This window comes from Podarcis melisellensis (genome assembly GCF_964234715.1).
Source record: "Podarcis melisellensis genome assembly, chromosome: 4".
Lineage (NCBI taxonomy): Eukaryota > Metazoa > Chordata > Lepidosauria > Squamata > Lacertidae > Podarcis > Podarcis melisellensis.
The window spans coordinates 72915678-72927622 of NC_138531.1; the positions used below are offsets into that span (position 1 = coordinate 72915678).

The following is an 11945-nucleotide window of genomic DNA, read 5'->3' on the forward strand; positions in this document are numbered from 1 at the left end:
AAGCGAAGGGGCACAAAACAAAATTATCTCAGGATTGTCAAGAGCTACTTTGCCAGTTATAGCAAGTGACAAACATCAACCTCCTTTCCACACACCTTTTTAAAAAGTCTTATAGAGGGAGGAGAACATTTAAAATTAACAATCTTTAATTGATTATGAAAGAGAAAACATTAAAAACAACAAGCTCTCACTATCCTGTCCACCAGGTGATAATGCACAGAATACAATCCCCCTACTTGAACCATAGGTAGTTTATAGCCTTGACAGGTTTATTCTTCTTCTTAGGCATATAGGTTTTCTTTCAGGCTGTTAGTTGTTTTAAAAGATTTGCAAAGAGCATAGGTTAAAAGCAGGAAATCTTACAAGACAGAACTAAAATGCAAAAGAGGAAAACAATGACTTACCCTCGTCTGTCTGATTCAGCTCTGGAAGGATATAGAGAACATGTTAAATTCATGTGGCTCTGCCGCCATATGCCCCAGGGGACTCAAACTTTGCCCTTCCCAAGACATTGCAACTATGTAAGAATACAAGAAAAAAATATTCCATATTTGCCTCAGAGATGTAGGACAGTGATCTAACAAGTCTGTACGTCACTTTGGACCTGATTTATATCCATACATTTCCCATATGGCTTTCTGAAGATCTCAAAGACCAGCTGCTTGGTGTCTCTGTCCTTGGTGCTGATAGAATAAGCTGCTGCTCCCTACCTCCTCTTCTCCCCCTCTTCATATTCCAGTTCTACAGCATCACCTCTCTGCCTTTCCTCTAACTTTATCAGCCTCTCTTACATACTGCTTGCTTTTCCTGCCAGTCTGTGCCTCTCAGATATCTTGGAAGCTGAAGCTGAATGTCTGTCGCCTTTGTCTTATTCATGCTATCCATGTGTTGACAATTTCAAAATCCATTAGGTGGAATGTCATGCAGAATACAAATTCAAAACATTAAGTGTTCTTGGAGGTGGGGGGAATAGTTAAAGTGAGGAGTAGTCTGCTAAATGAACATTAGGTTTGGTTTTCACAGGCTGCTTGGGACCACAGACTAAAATCATACTGAGGTGGGCTCAGGTGTGAATCCAATGAAGATGCTGAACTCTTATGAATTCTGAATCAGTTCTGCATGCTTACCAAGCACGATTCAGATTATTTTCCATGGTATTTTAAAGGGAGATGGCCTCACCGAGAAAAATGCTATCTGTAAAATCTTAACAACTGTTGAGTCCAGAGATTTAATATTAATGATGCTGTGTGGTAGAGCATGTAGTTTGCATGTGAAAGGTTCCAGGTTCAATCCCCAGCATCTCCAGGTATGGCTAGGAAATATTCCTGCCTAAAATGCTGGATAACTATTCACAGACAATATGAGCCAGATGGACCGATAGTCTATATTGGTATAAGATAGCATCCTATGGAGCACTTAATAATAATAACAATAAGCCTTACTTGTGAATTCAAGACAGTTTTTTCTTATCTGAATGTTAGGCTATAATTTCATTTGTAGTCGTTTAGTCTTGTCCAACTCTTCGTGACCCCATGGACCAGAGCACGCCAGGCACTTCTGTCTTCCACTGCCTCCCGCAGTTTGGTCAAACTCATGCTGGTAGCTTCAAGAACACTATCCAACCATCTCATCCTCTGTCGTCCCCTTCTCCTTGTGCCCTCCATCTTTCCCAACATCAGGGTCTTTTCCAGGGAGTCTTCTCTTCTCATGAGTGTTTGCAAACAGTAGTAGAAACAGGATGATTTGATTGAAGAATTTGCTTTTAAATTTCAGAACACTTTATGAAAGAGCAAAGACCTGCTTAAATTTTTTTCCCATGATTAAATTGCATGTGATACTTCACCCTACATGTAGCCTCATACCAGCACACTATGGCCTTTATGGATGGATGTGTGTGTGTGTGTGTGTGTGTGTGTGTGTAACACAACCATCAAGCTCTAACCCAAGGTGCTGATTACATAACATCCAATCCCCATGTAATGTGATGGGGGGATAGTTTTGCTCAGGGTATTGCAGACCCATCATACCATTCACTTTTCATTTTAAAATATGAATCTATGTGCACCCTTACATGAGACACAGAGAATGCACAGCCACCAGAATCTCATAAAAATAAAGTGGGTGGGGGAAGAAAAGATTGATTAGATCAGGGGTCAGCAACCTTTTTCAGCCGTGGGCCGGTCCACTGTCCCTCAGACCATGTGTGGGCTGGACTATATTTTTTTGGGGGGGGGAAGGGAATGAACGAATTCCTATGCCCCATGAATAACCCAGAGATGCATTTTAAATAAAAGGACACATTCTACTCATGTAAAAACACGCTGATTCCTGGACCGTCCGTGGGCCGGATTGAGAAGGCGATTGGGCCACATCCAGCCCATGGGGCTTAGGTTGCCTACCCCTAGATTAGATGCAGCACTATGGGAGGGAAATTTTCCACTGCTCTTTGCCACTTTAAAAATTAAAAGCAAAATTTAGATGTTTTTTTCTTTTCTTTTTAATTTAAATTTAGAAGTTCTCAAAACAGCAAGGGCATGGAACGCATCATTAATGGTGTTATACATAAAACGTATTAAGTGCCTAGAACATCTGTGGATAATTATAATTGTAATGGTTTATTATCCAAGAAAGGCATAACATTTTCCTGTTACCAAATACGCATCCAGTACTCAGAAGGTCATTGTAGCAGAAGTACATATGGAGTGAGTGTAACAAATGAATAGCCAATGTACATTTATTATGATGAAATGGATTGGGCAGAAAGTTCTTATGAGCAATTAAGAATCAGTTAGATCTAGGCTGGATCTAGACTCCATCAAAGAAGCGTTTCAGTTTAATAGCGTAAATTTAAACAGGGAAAACAGGTAGGGGGAAAACCGGCACCTCGCCATCTGGTGGCACAATGTTATACCACACATACAACAAATATACCGGTAAATATTTTTTTCTGTACCAGCCTAGCTGAGTCCATGGATTAGAAATATAATTATTAGCTAAAAAGCAGCTATTGCTTTTAGGTTACATGCCAGAAAGGGAAATTTAATGAAAGCTAGAAATTGAAACAAATTTGCAATATCTGAAACAATAATGGACAAACATTTAAAACTTACCTTACACTTTGGGGTACCAGATGCTGTTGAAGGTGAATTCTGGGCTGCAGTTAGGGTGTGCCTGTATCCACGTGGGTGTCATATTTCTGCATGCCCCTTAATGTAAAAATGACAACTCTCCATGTAGCAAACCAGCGTAGCCCCTTTCCTGGTGTGCTAGTTTACCACATGCAAGGAGCTCTTTACATGGAGGAGCATTCAAAAATATAACTCCCACTTGCAGTCTAAAGTGGTAATGTGCAGAATGCAAGCCCCTCAACGTACCCCCCTCATACTGTATAATGTGAGAACGGTTCTTAGTTGCCTGATTACAATGGATTAGATATGGAGCCATGCAAACCACATGTAGCAAGGTGGGAATGAATAAAAATGAAAATGTCCCAAATAGGCTTGAAGTGGACTCAACTTTATTGGCTGAGTTTTGTGGTGTTTGGTATGACACAGGGCAGGGATCCAGTCACTGGCTTGCTGGCCAATGTCACTATCGAAGCCCAACTGATGGAATAATGTTAAAGGGAGCGGAATGATCTTCCCCAACCCAGTATGAACTACTTTGGTTGTGGGTGTGCATGCTTTTGCACCCTGGACAAGTGGAGTCCATCCCAACCTCTTCAGCTGGGGTTGAGTCTTTGAACCCCAAGGCTCTTTAATCAATGTTAGTGTACATCAATAACCGCAAAGCAAATGTTGCTGTGAGGAAGGCAAAAATCTCACAGTGTTGGGCCCAGTTGTGGTGGGGGGTAAATTCCTTCTCAGCCCCATCAGCTATCAGCTACCCTCCATCTACCACAACAAGAACAGCTTGTTAACATAGACCAGGGCAGAGAAGTCAACATCAACAGTACCAAAGCCACAGAACCAGCCTTCTAAGGCTCAGGAGTGGACAAAAAAAGCATACTGTGCCACCAATGAGCTCCCAAGGGTGGGGTTTTATTACACTACTGCACCGCTGAGTAGCTATTCATGAGCCACCTGCTGTGTGCCCATTCCAATCAGACCCACACTTATCCAAATCCACATGGGTGCACAAGTAGGGTCCTTGTTTAGGAAGGGACCCAGGACTTGCCACCACAGCTGAGCAGGTATTTCAACCTTAGCCTCTCACAGTTAAATGCAACACTAAGCCACATTGAGACCTAACACAAATGCATTGCTTCTTTGAGATACAATATTGTGATTTCTGAATAAAATAAAATTGAAGCAAAAAAGGAGACTTCCTCGGAGATTTGATAAAGTTTTGCCTACGTGACTTTCCTAGCTGTATCAAATGGCATGTTTCTACTACTGTTTGCAAACACTCTTATTAATCTCAGTTTTCACCAGCTGTGTTGCCAGTTGTATTGAACAATCAGGTGGCATGGACTTATATTTTAAATAATAACATATCTAAGTGAGGAGGACAGTGCTTGGTAAACAAGGGATGTGTTGTATATTGCTGTCATTCTATATTTGATCTTTGTCCTCTTCTTCTGCCTTATGGCACCAGAGTTTGTGCTTGTTTGTGAGACTTTTGTACTACAAACAAAAAACAAAACAAAACAAAACAAAACACCACACAGATACCCAAGAAAACCCAGATTCCAAGCCCATCTGAACATTTTCTTTAAAAGAACAGGTGTTCCAAGTACTATACTAAGTGTCCTAGCTTTAAGAATGTGCACTGTTCCTCCAACGGATGCATCAAGAATTTTTATCAGCACTGTGGCAATTTAGAGAGTCAAGAGCAGGAGAATAATGTGATGAGTTATTAATAGTTTACACAAATTATGTATATGAGCAGGTATGACCTAAAACTATCATCAGAAGTCTAAAGCCATTTGATGATAGGGGAAACTAGGCAGTCACAGTAGCAAAAAGGGATAGTTTGCTGGTAGTTCACATGGGACTATGCAGGGATGATATTAAATCAGTTTTGGTGGCGCAATAGTTGAGAAGGGTGAATGGCAGATCTAAAATATGTTGTCTTTAAGTAATAAATTAAAAACCCAGCCTAAAATCGGAACAATTCTTTGTTCTTAGTTGTTTTTTTGTGTTATTTTCTAGCCTAGAGACAGAAAGGTTTAAAGGTGTAACACTAAACTATGGTTTAGCTCTACATCAGGCTTCCTCAACCTTGGCCCTCCAGATGTTTTGAGACTGCAGTTCCCATCATCCCTGACCACTGGTCCTGCTAGCTAGGGATCATGGGAGTTATAGGCCAAAAACATCTGGAGGGCCAAGGTTGAGGAAGCCTGCTCTACATGAACTAACTTATTCTTCTCCTGGTGTTGCACGCTCCTTCTTTCTATCTCCTCTCCAGTATAACTGAGAGGAGGAGTTCAGAGGATTTTGCTTCTGCTTTTAGTTTACCACAATCCGTTAACTCATCTGCAATGGGTGGGAACTGTGATTAAGGACAGCCCTCGTCAGGGATTCTTCATCCAAGTAAACATACAATGGAGGGTAATGGGGATGAGTGTGACAGATGTGCTGCCCTCACCATTCCTTTTGCCCTCCTTGTGTTGAAAGCTGAACTTCTGAAGCAGGGAACCCCTTGTACTGATGAATGTTCCCCATGTGTTTTAGATCCCTTAAATGGTCTGAATGGTCTAAATTATCTTAAATGGTTAAACCTTAGGGCCTCCATTCCCCCCACAACTCAGTGGGGAATGACAGGAATATTGCAAAGGGTGGATCTAATCCCTATGTCCCTCTCTCATATGTCTACTTAAACTCTAGGAAAGAATGGCTAATTTAAACGTCAACTTCATAAACCACAGTTTGAAATTGACTTGGTTGAAACTAACCACAGAGAGTTTGGAGAAAACACGAAATCTTGCTTGAGCAAAAGCTTCCAAATTCCTCCTTCTGGCCTTCTGACCTGAAGGAGCGTCTCCACCCCCATCGTTCAGCCCAGACACTGAGATCCAGTGCCGAGGGCCTTCTGGCGGTTCCGTCATTGCGAGAAGTGAGGCTACAGGGAACCAGACAGAGGGCCTTCTCGGTAGTGGCGCCCGCCCTGTGAAACGCCCTCCCATCAGATGTCAAAGAGATAAAGAATTACCTGACATTCAGAAAACATCTTAAGGCAGCCCTGTTCAGGGAAGTTTTTAATATGTAATGCTGTACTGTTTTTAACACTGATTGGGAGCCGCCCAGAGTGGCTGGGGAAACTCAGCCAGATGGGCGGGGTATAAATAATAAATTATTATTATTATTATTATTATAGGGAAACCAGATGGGACAAAGCAGTGCCTGAGTTCAGAAGTAGGCTAGACTTGTTCAAACCATGGTTTGTTGTTATGTACAAACATACCCCAAAGATGATTACATACTACCCAAGCTACCACTGTAGCATAGTCTGTACTAAATAAGCTTAATGGTTTGTTTGCTTTTGGGAGGTGTTTTTTAAAATTTTTATTTGCTATAGCTTTATCTGTATTCACATATATGAATTGCACAAAAAGGACAGGAAGCGAGAGCTGTTCTCTATTCAGGGTTGCTCCCTCAAGGACAATGTACAAGGTGAACAGCATGGCCAAAGTTTTTAATTGCTTGCATTTTACATGCTCCAGGATTTAATAGGATCTTTAGCTGTCAAAGATGTCAGTGCATTTCTAATAGATTTAACAACAAAATCTGAACCGACAGTTTAATTCTTAACAGAAGCTGCTTGAAGCTGAGGAGCAGTGTTACACCCCTACACTTTCTTGTGCCAAACAAAGGAAGAATATGTTGAATATTCTGCTTGGTTTCTTTTTAATACAACGAAAGCTGGGCTTTACCAAGACAGCTAATGTCTGTCCTGTAAATCTCCATCTTTAAGAAAAGACTGGGATTTCCAACTGGTACAATGTGGTCCTTTAGAAGCGACAAAAAAAAAAAGTAATTGTGCAATACCTGTACTACTTTGTGTGCATTCTGATGGGACAAGACAAACAAAAGCTGGAATAGAAGAACCTTGCTAACACAGATTACTTAATGTGATACTGTAATGGTTCTGTCCTGTTGGAAAACTGTTCCACCTAAAATACTGCAGTCAGGTAATTGCAAGAGTCAGTATGCAGGCTCAGAATTCTGAAGAACTGAGATTTACAGAACTGGAATTCTCAATCGTGTTACCATATTCAGCTAAACAAATGGAGGAGTGAAAATAGAAAGTGACTCTGTGGGTTGTTTTAAGTCATGCAGGAAATCTGTGCCAGAACCAAGAATAGAAACCAACATTTTTTACTCTTAAAACCATCTTAGGAGAATTGTGATTGGTGAAGTCAGTTTTAAGTATGTTGCTGGTACTATATTAGTTATGTATCGTATTTTCTGCCTTATAGGACACACTTTTCCCCCTCCAAAATTGAAGGGGAAATCTGTGTGCGTCCTATGGGGCGAATGCAGGCTTTCGCTGAAGCTTGGAGAGCGAGAGGGGTCGGTGCGCACCGACTCCTCTCGCTCTCCAGGCTTCAGGAAGCTATCAGCAAGCCTGGGGAGCCCACAGGGCTCCCTAGGCTGAGGATAGCAGCTACCGCCTGGCGTGCGGGGCGCCCTGAAGCAGAGCGCCCCACGCGCCGTGCAGACATCCGCAGCCTAGGAGCCCTGCAGGAGTTCCCGCAGGGCTCCCTAGGCTGCGGATAGCAGCCTGTTGCACGGAGCACGGGGCATGCTGAAGCAGAGCGCCCCGCGCTTCGGGCAGACATTGGCCAGCCCCACAAGCTCGGGGGACAGCGGGGAGGCGGAGCGCCACCATACCGCTGTTCCCCGACCTGGTTTGGTTTCCCCGAGCTGGTTTTGGTGGGGAAATAAAGGAAATTCCCCCCCTTTATTCCCCCCCAAAAAAACTAGGTGCGTCCTATGGGACGGAGCGTCCTATGGGACGAAAAATATGGTAGTTATAAAGCATTTTATGTGAATTGGTTTTAATTATTTGTATTATATATTTTGTTTTGTTATATGTTACTGAGCAAAATACTGGGGGTAAATATATGTGTAATCACCCCTGAAGCTGTGGGATAGAATGGAAGAAACCATTTGTCAAGAAACGCTAGCTTATGACTGAAAGAGGTCTGAATGCCTGTCTTGAGGGCAGAAATATCTTTCTGTCTGGATTATGTGAAAAGCAGAAATGCCGACAAGGCTTTAGTCAAGCGAAGGCAATGCTCCAGTGTGAAGAAACTAGATTTGTTATTCCACACAGCTAGCATAGGAGCCAACTCAAAGGTCCTGAGGCCCCCCCCCCAAAGTATTTGAGGGGGCCCCCACAGTTGATGGGCATTGCCATTCAAATGATGTGCGTATGTCGCGTCTTGTGATAGATTTATGCAATGCAGGGCTACCATCCCTGTTTCCTCCCCCCCCACCATATTTTAAGTTGGCATCCTTGGCAGCTAGTATCACTTTAACTCCTAAAACAATGGAAGACTGCTTCTGCAAGTGTTTGTCCCATGACCTGTTACTACTTACCCTATGACTGCTGGGTTGAAGTACAGTATAAAAATATCTAAATATCTAAATGGTCAAGGCAGGACAGCTTTCCCAACAGGCTTTTAAAAAACCAATCACTTTCTCTCCTCTCTGCTCTTTTAATAGTGGCATGCATGCTCCTACTACAGCTGCCATTTACACCTTCAGTGAAAATGGTATATTTATTTTTCTAGCCATCTAAAACACCCAGTAGGTATACTGAGCAAACCTTGTGATGTGCATGAAATGTCCTGGTAGCACTCACCCTTCTAAATGACAAAACACATGATGCTTTGAGACTTGCATCTTCATCTGCTAGTTTGCTCCTTCTCTGCCTGGGCCATTTTTTGATCTTTTCATGTATTCATGACAGATAAACAAGAAGCACAGAAAGCATACAGGAAACGATGGACCCATTTTCCGCACATTGGAAGTTACAAACTGATTCCTGCAGCAGACTACACGGCTGATGTTTACCATCTGATGCCAATACAAATTTGCAATGCGGCCTATTGGAACCAAAGGGAAACCATATAAAATTACTCTGTGTTTGTGTGTGTATATGATAGGCTTCCAAACTTCATCAAATATACAGGTGAACCCTTTCATTACACTCACACAGCTATCTGCTGCTGTTACTGCCAGTGGTGGTCAACTGGCAGCAGCTGTGGAAGCTCAGGCTTAATGACCTAGGTCTGCACTAAGAGACAGCTGGAGTCAATCAGGGCCTTGCCCTCCCAGACCAGGTGGAAAAGGCATGCAAATCAGGGAGTAGGACTCACAGCTGATTCCTCCTTAGTAATTTATGCTTCTTCCTATAGTCCTCTTCTCCTGCCCCATTAGTTCTAGGAGCTCCATAAACTACTCTTTTGGTGGATTTGGCCATGTTCATTTCTGTCAGGAAATGATGAGATGGCAAAAGGGCATGCCTGCAGTATTGTGACCGGTCTTACCAGGTATGAATTATAATACTGTAATTGCTTTTAGAAATTTTTCCTTAAGATGGGCTAACAAAATTTCAGGATTGTCTTTTAACCGTGTTGAGAATTACAAACAAACAAAAATAATTATTGCAATGATCCCAAAGTTCATGCTTGCTTGGAGAGAATGGAGCTACACCATAGCTTTCCCATCTTTTGAAGGACACAACTAATACATAAGGTAGCCACCCTGTCCTCCTGTATCTCTCCTTAAGATTCAAGTGTTAGCATTGTGCATCTGGTAAAATGCCGAATGGTAACACAAGGCAGATGGTCACTGGAGACTTGTGATATTTCTCTAATTTATTCATTTATTTATATCTTGGGGTTTATTTAAAAATTGACTCACCAAAGCTGTGTAGTGAGAGCTTGCCCTATTTAAGTACATATTCTTTCTGACAATTCCTCTCACGCTCATCCCCCAGTTTCTACCGTTGCTCATGTTAATGTTTTTCTAAGACGAAAAGCTTTTCAGGGTATGGATTTTCTTATTCAGCCCAAACCTAGTATTTGCAATGCCTCCATTCTGAAAGAAATTCCCCACTGTTTAAATGAACAAAATCCGCTTTATTATGTACAGTAGACCTTGCCATGCTTGGCTTTGTTTAATGTGATGACTGTAATAAACAGCATGGTGAGATCCAAAAGTTCCCCCTAAAATACAGCATTCTTTTGGCATTTGTTCCACACAAGTGAATAAAGAAACCCACAGTGACAGTTCTTCAGAGTAAACCTCTTGTATTCATGAGAAGCAGCTGTGCTCCTGGCTGGGGAGAAATCGATTGCCATGAAGCCAAGGTATTTGCATATGAACTGAAAAGGTGGATTCTATTGATGAAAACCAGGCCAATGAAACATCCTTTTATTAAAAAAACACCCCCTCATTTCTGCAAACACTACCAAGGGGAAGGCAGTTGAGGCGGGAACCGCCTCAAAATATTATCTCCTGAGTCTCCTGTTTGAAAGGAGTACAAGTAGGCTTTTGAATTACCGGTTGTTCTACATTTCGTATCTTTATAGAACCAACATAGCTACTAAATCTCTGACTGTGAAACCATCATTCTAATGAAATGAAACACAATTTTACGCAGCACAGCAGGTTTTCCACTGAGGCACATTTACAAACTCTCTATAAAGCTTCCTCATTTTAAATATACCAAATCACAAAAACACAAATGGAAAGTTAAAAGAGTAGGAAGGAAAGGGAAAAGGGCGGCTACAGAATTGGTGCTATCCCTCTTAAATCATACTCAAGAGTAGACCCCTGAAAATAATTTGATTTACTCTGGATATGACTAATATTGGTCAATCCAAGAATAGTTCCTCCCCTTAAAAATGTGATTTGAGGAATCATAGAAGGGGTGGAGACTATAGGTAATTCAGTTTATCTACAAGATAGAACTGGAGTAATAACATTTAATCTGCCAAATGATGACGTCTCCTAACAGATGTTTATCAAATGATGAGATTTAACAAGTTGTCTATGTCCTTGATTCTAGCGTTTGGCTTTTCTTACAAAAAGGCCATCTTTGTCGGTTTGTAACATTCCACAGCACACTAATTCATTTAATTCAAAGAAATGCCACTGGTTTTGATGGAATCACTCATGAGTCAATGGGTGTGGGCTGCGTATTAACTAGGAAATCGAGATCTGGTGTAGTATGGTTGTTTTCTAATTTTGCCTCTGCCATGAATTCGTGTAAGGGCACCTTTTTTTTTTTTGGCCCAGGTACAGTAATACCTCATGTTACGTTTGCTTCATGATACGTTTTTTCAGATTGCATCCTGTGGCGATCCGGAACGGTTTCTTCCAGGTTTTGCTGCTTGTGCATGCGCAGACACGCAAAATGACGTCACGTGCATGCGCAGAAGTGGCGAATCGCAACCTGCATGTGCGCAGATGCGCCAAGAAGCAGGTTGCATTCTATTCATGTTGTGAACGGGCCTCCGGAATGGATCCTGTTTGCAACCAGAGGTACCACTGTACATTCTTTATTGATTGGGCGCTCTGCTCTGCTCACAAAAGAGGGCACAGATTTGCATACATGCTGTGCCATAGGTAAATTTTCATTTACCTATGGCATAGCATGTATTCATTTGCAAAGCATGTACTCTTAAGCTACAGCCTTTCCCACTAAAAAATTATACAATATGGTTGGGAAATATTGCAATAATAATTTATAACAATATTATGACATTCATATAAACATGTTAGAATCAAGCAAAAATAAACCAAAACTTAGAGGAACAAAAATTAACATCGTGCAACTGGCTATGAATACTATGATGTTAGTTATGCTCCCCACTCTGCCTCAATTCTTCATAAGTAAAATGGGTCTGTCTTTAAGAAGGGGGGGGGGATAAGGATAAGGGAGATCAGGACAAAGTGCTTCAAACACTACGCTGTGGATGTTACCCC

At 41.7% G+C, this 11945-nt stretch overlaps 1 protein-coding gene and 1 long non-coding RNA gene across 3 annotated transcripts in view; one reads left to right on the forward strand and one right to left on the reverse strand.

Annotated features, from left to right (window-relative positions):
- Nucleotides 1-851, reverse strand: part of DRD3 (dopamine receptor D3) — a 23168-nt gene extending 22317 nt beyond the window's left edge. The window contains exon 1 of one of the 2 annotated variants that reach the window (XM_081908520.1): nucleotides 405-851. The gene's annotated coding sequence lies outside the window, so the exon portion shown is untranslated. The remainder of the gene's footprint in view (nucleotides 1-404) is intronic. The other variant, XM_081908521.1, reaches the window with a different exon arrangement.
- Nucleotides 1-9502, forward strand: part of LOC309368499 — a 26253-nt gene extending 16751 nt beyond the window's left edge. Inside the window, exon 4 of the long non-coding RNA XR_014167792.1 lies at nucleotides 9390-9502. This is a non-coding gene — a long non-coding RNA (uncharacterized lncRNA). The remainder of the gene's footprint in view (nucleotides 1-9389) is intronic.
- The last annotated feature ends 2443 nt before the right edge of the window (nucleotides 9503-11945 follow it).